This window comes from Myxine glutinosa, chromosome 5 (genome assembly GCF_964187855.1).
Source record: "Myxine glutinosa chromosome 5, kmMyxGlut1.1, whole genome shotgun sequence".
Lineage (NCBI taxonomy): Eukaryota > Metazoa > Chordata > Myxini > Myxiniformes > Myxinidae > Myxine > Myxine glutinosa.
The window spans coordinates 206,067,723-206,073,722 of record NC_136265.1 but is presented as its reverse complement, the minus strand read 5'-3'; positions in this window follow the sequence as shown (position 1 = coordinate 206,073,722).

The window sequence follows — 6,000 nt, the reverse complement described above, 5'->3', positions numbered from 1 at the left end:
GCAGCAATATATATACATATTATCCCGGAGCGTTTGCCCAGGAAAGGCGAGAGGGGGCGTGGCCCAGCGTCCTGGCTGCGGCCTGGCAAGTTGAGCGCGAGCCTGCCCCGGGCGTCCTGGACGAGCCCGGCATGGTGATCGCTCCGCGTCCTTGATAGGTGCAAGGCGATTGTGAAAACCCAGCGGTAGCCGCGACACACGTCCCCCCAGAATCGACTTGCACCGGCAGGGTCAATTTGAGGGGGGTAATGATGACCCGGCCGAAGCGACCCCTGACGGGTCATGGGAGGGGGTCCGGTGTGGTGGTGGGCGGTCGAGTGGGGGGCACCGTGGACGGGGGGCGGCCTCGCCGCGACGGAAGGGCCACCCGTGGTGGGTGGTCGACGTCCACGTGCGCCGGCTTGAGGCGGTCCACCGCAATCCGGTCCGACCTGCCGCCGATGTCGATGACGAACGACTTGTCGTCCCGTCGCAGCACCCGGAAGGGCCCGTCGTACGGCGGCCGGAGTGGCCCCCGATGTGCGTCGTGACGCACAAAAACATACTCCGCTGTGCGAAGTGCTGGGGGGACGTAGGACTGGGGGTCACCGTGGTGGGATGTTGGCATGGGGGCAAACCGTCGGGCGGCCTCCTGGAGGTCCGAGCGCTGGTGAGCTGCGGACCAGGGACTGGTAGCGTCGGGCACGAATTCGCCCGGGACGCGTAGCGCCTGGCCATAGACAAGCTCGGCGGTGGATGCCTGGAGGTCCTCCTTGGGGGCCATGCGGAGGCCCAAAAGGACCCACGGCAGCCGGTCGGCCCAACCGCCGTCTTGAAGGCCGGCCATGAGCGCGGCCTTCATGGAGCGGTGGAATCGCTCGCACAACCCGTTTGCTTGGGGGTGGTAGGCCGTAGTACGGTGGAGCTTGACCCCCAGGTTGCGGGCGACCGCGCCCCACAGCTCGGAGGTGAACTGTGGTCCGCGGTCTGACGAGATGTCCGCCGGTGCGCCGAAGCGGGCGACCCAGGTGGCGATGAAAGCCTGCGCCACGTCGGCGGTGGTGGTGGAGACGAGGGGAACGGCCTCCGGCCACCTGGTGGTCCTGTCCACCATGGTGAGCAGGTGTGTGAACCCCCGTGATGGGGGGAGGCGGCCCACCAGATCCACGTTGACGTGGTCGAAACGTCGTTCGGGCACAGTGAAAGGTGCCAGCGGGGCCTGGGTGTGTCGGTGGACCTTGGCCCATTGGCAGGCCGTGCAGGTGCTGGTCCAATCGCGGACGTCCCGACGAAGGCCGTGCCAGACGAATCGCGCCGACACCAGCTTCTGGGAAGCTTTCCGGCCCGGGTGGGAAAGGCCGTGGAGGGAGGCGAAGATGCGGCGTTGCCAGGTGACGGGCACGATGGGGCGAGGATGGCCTTGGGAGACGTCGCAGAGCAGGACAGTGTCCACGAAGGGGGTGTCGGCCAGGCGGAGGCCCGTGTCCGCCGCCCGGAGGGCTTGCACCGTGGTGTCGGTGGTTTGGTCCGCCGCCATAAGCGCAAAGTCCACGCCCAGGTGGACCGCGTTCGCGCTGGCCAGGGAAAGACAGTCGGCCACGGCGTTGTTTTTGCCGGCGACGTGCCGGATGTCCGTGGTAAACTCCGACACGGCGGAGAGGTGGCGCTGTTGGCGGGCCGACCACGGCTCCGTGACCTTGGCCATGGCGTAAACCAACGGCTTGTGGTCGACGAACGCCGTGAAAGGTCGGCCCTCCAGGAGGTGGCGGAAATGGCGGATGGCCAGGTGTAGACCGAGGAGCTCCCGGTCAAACGTGCTGTATTTGAGCTCGTTCGGCCGGAGCTGCCGGCTGAAAAAAGCGAGTGGCTGCCAAACCCCGTTCACCCATTGCTCATGTACGGCGCCCACCACGTAGTCGGAGGCATCCGTGGTGAGGGCGATGGGAGCGTTGAGCACCGGGTGAGCGAGCAGTGTTGCGTCGGCGAGGGCCCGCTTTGAGCTTTGGAAGGCCGCATCCATTGCTGCGGACCAGGCGATGTCGTGCTTGGCCGGCTTGCCCCGCAGGGCTTCGTAGAGGGGCCGCATGAGTTGAGCAGCGCGGGGCACGAAGCGGTGATAAAAATTCACCATTCCCAAGAATTCCTGCAGGGCCTTTATGGTGCGGGGACGCGGGAACGTGGTGATGGCCTCGACCTTGGTTGGCAGCAGCACGGCCCCGTTCTTGGTGATGTGGTGGCCCAAAAAATCAACGGCCGTCGTGCCGAAGTGGCATTTGGCCGGGTTGACGATGAGGCCGTGCTCGCTGAGGCACCCAAACAGTGTTCGGAGGTGGAGGAGGTGCTCGGCCCGGGACGTGCTGGCGACGAGGATGTCGTCCAGGTAAACGAAAAGGAACGGCAGGTCACGCAGCACGCCGTCCATCAAGCGCTGGAACGCCTGAGCCGCGTTCTTGAGACCAAACGGCATCCGCAAGAATTCGAATAAGCCGAACGGCGTGATGACTGCCGTTTTAGGGATGTCGGCCGCCCTGACAGGTACCTGGTGATATCCCCGTATGAGATCAATTTTCGAAAAAATGACCCGTCCCGCCAGACGGGCGGAGAAGTCTTGGATATGCGGGATCGGGTACCTGTCGGGGGTGGTAGCGTCATTGAGACGGCGGTAGTCGCCACACGGGCGCCATCCACCCCCCGGCTTTGGCACGATGTGCAGTGGCGAGGCCCACGCGCTATCGGAGCGCCGCACGATGCCGAGGTGCTCCAACGCGTCGAATTCGGCCTTCGCCACGGCGAGCTTGGCTGGGTCGAGGCGGCGGGCCCTGGCGTAGACCGGCGGGCCCGTGGTTGGTATGTGGTGCTCGATCCCATGCCGTACTGCGACGGCCGAAAACGTCGGCCGCGTGAGGGCCGGGAACTCCGTGAGCAGGCGAGCAAACTCGTTTGCCGCCGGGACGGCGCATGCCAGCTCGGTCGGCGCGGAGCTGCTCAATGTGCATACCAGGGAGCTGAAGGTTTCGGCGTTGATTAAACGACGCCGTTGGACGTCCACCAGCAGTCCGTGTGCGCAGAGGAAGTCGGTGCCTAGCAGAGCCATGGGCACGTTTGCGGTTACAAACGTCCAAGCAAAGCGTTGGCCGCCGAAGCAGAGGGTGACGTTGCGCGGGCCGAAGGTGCGGATGGTCGATCCGTTGGCCGCAACCAAGGAGGGGCCGCAAACCGCGGATTGCCTGTCCTGGTCAGAGGCGGGTATGATGCTCAGTTGGGCGCCGGTGTCGCACAGGAAGCGCCGTCCGGACGCTTCATCCATGATGAACAGTAAGTTGCCCGTGTGGCCGGCGCTCATGGCTGGTAATGAACGCCGGCCCGGCCGTTTCCCGGCCTGCCGAAGGTGCACGGGGGTCGGCATGTCCGGGCCTTCTGTCCGAACCTGGCATGATAGTAACACCACGCTTGGTCAGGTGGAGGCCCCGGTCGTCGTGCTGGAGGTGGTCGGCTTGGTGTAGCGGCCGCCAATTGCGTCGGCAGTTCGGTCGTCGACCGTGCCGGGTGCTCGGGCGCCATGGGTGTTGCGTCGGACGGCGGTGGGTCCCATGTCGCCGCTGCGATGCGCTGTCCTGCGGCGGAGATCTTGTCGGCTTCTCTGGCAAGGGCCCGGGGATCTGTGATCGTCGTGCTTGCCAGGGCGAGGCGTACCGGGTTAGGCAGCTGACGGAGGAACAGCTCCCGGAACAGGAATGCCGGAGAGTGCTCGCCAAGCAGTGAAAGCATGTAGTCCATTCGCTCGGAAGGGCGCATGTCGCCGAGCTCGGGCAGGTCGAGCAGGCGCCGTGCGCGTTCCGCCGATGGGAGGGCGAAAGCGTCGAGGAGAAGCTTCTTAATCGCGCCGTATTTGTCAGCGGCTGGCGGGCTCTCGAGGAGGCTCAGGGCACGGGCCACGGTGGCCGAACCGAGCGCTGCTACCACATGGTGGAAGCGGGTGTCGTCGGCCGTGATGCCTCGCAGGGCGAACAGGGAATCCGCCTGTGCGAACCAAACCGCCGCGTGAGCCTCCCAGAAGGTAGGCAGTTTAAGGGCGACTGCCGTGTCCATGTCGGTAGGTCACCAATGAAGGAGCTGGGGCTCCCACGTCGATCGGAAGAATGGACGCGACAAAAAGCTGGAATTCATCCGAGTTGCTTTAATCAAACCAAACACTCAGGCACTCTCAAAAGCCCGTTTATCGGGCAGCAATATATATACATATTATCCCGGAGCGTTTGCCCAGGAAAGGCGAGAGGGGGCGTGGCCCAGCGTCCTGGCTGCGGCCTGGCGAGTTGAGGGCGAGCCTGCCCGGGCGTCCTGGATGAGCCCGGCATGGTGATCGCTCCGCGTCCTTGATAGGTGCAAGGCGATTGTGAAAACCCAGCGGTAGCCGCTACAACGTGGACATTTGCATTCACATTGAATCAGGCAGGTATAGGGTGTAGACTATAGTTTGTGTACTTGGGAGAAATTTTGAAGTTCATTAGGAAATCTGATTATGCATGCATGAGAACAAGAAAATGTAATTAGTTTTTAAACACAGATAACGTTTCAACGGATGGCAAAGTGTTCGCTAATCTTGGAGCTTTTTGTGATTACATCTCGTGCATGAACGTGTCGGTTCGCAATTGGTCTGGGAATGAAACGTTAAGGAGTGCAATGAGCACATGGAGCTGCAGTGAAGTCACAACTCATTGGCCTCAACGATGTGTTGAGTATCAAACAAGTTTGGAGTTTCGAACAGCACGGAGAATAAGAGACGAGGGGGAAATACAGTTCCGCCATAATTGCGTACGTAATAAGTAGACGGCCCCCAAAAGGTACGGGTTCCAAACGATTACCTGTGCAGTAATTTGTTATTCTGTTAGGTGCTATTCAGGATATCATGTTCTATATTAACTTGTCCATTGGACCATTGCCCATGTAATATATTATCGACCTTTAACACCGTAGAAAAAAGGTGAAACAATTGAAATTGCACCTTGTTCGAGCTTATAACCAGTCTTTGACCAAGACCTTTTAAATTAGGGAAAGTGAGTTTTATAGCATCTCCAGAAACCATATTTAAAAAGTCACTGTTATTTTTCACTTGCTGTCGTGGATTTGGTACAATTGCAAATGCAATGCGAACTCTTGCTGTACATTCAATGAGTCCTTGTACATGTAGGTAGGTCTATCAAGGGAGGAGGCGCAAAGCACCCCTTGGGACGGTTTCTCTGTATGCAACTTTAACATGGGGACTGAAAATTAGTTTCTCGGCTTCTACTGGACGAAATTGGCTGCAAATTTCAGAAGGAAATATTTTGTTCGTCGAGATATGCTCCAAAATTCCATTTCTGCATTATTGAGTTTTATTCAGAAAACCCTCGAATTCACTTTGGAGTCTGTCAGTCTGTCCGTCCGTTTGTCCATCAGCCCAAAATGTGTTGGTGCTCATATCTCAAGGACTGTACATTTAAACTAGCTGAAACTTGGAATATACATTGGCCAATACGTCTAATTAATAGCTTTTGAAACAAATTCCACCTAAGTGCCATAGTTTTGCTTTAAAATTAAATACAGTACATATAAATATTGTTACGTTTGTAGGGGGTAGGCAGTTATTACCTAAGTCCAGGTAGAATTGCATAGGTAGTGTGCTCTGACTGTCATGAAGAAGAAAAACTCCATGTATAATAATGTTATGTCGGTGGGTATAGGAATATCTAGATCCAGGTAGATCTGCATAGGTAGGTACTCGACTGTCGTGATAGGCAATCTACCTGTAATAAGTTCTATGTTTAGCCGTGTGTCGGAATAAGTTGTATCTGTGTCCCCGCCACGAGGGGGCGGGGCATGCTAATTAGTACAGGGATTATGGGTAAAATTCCCTTGTTTGTCGTTCCCTCCGTGAGCAACCCAGTGTCCCTTATGGCAACGCACTCATATACATTAGATAGATCCATTAATGCACACATTAATTAATTCCCCACCACCACAATGACTTTGGAAGAGCAAAAG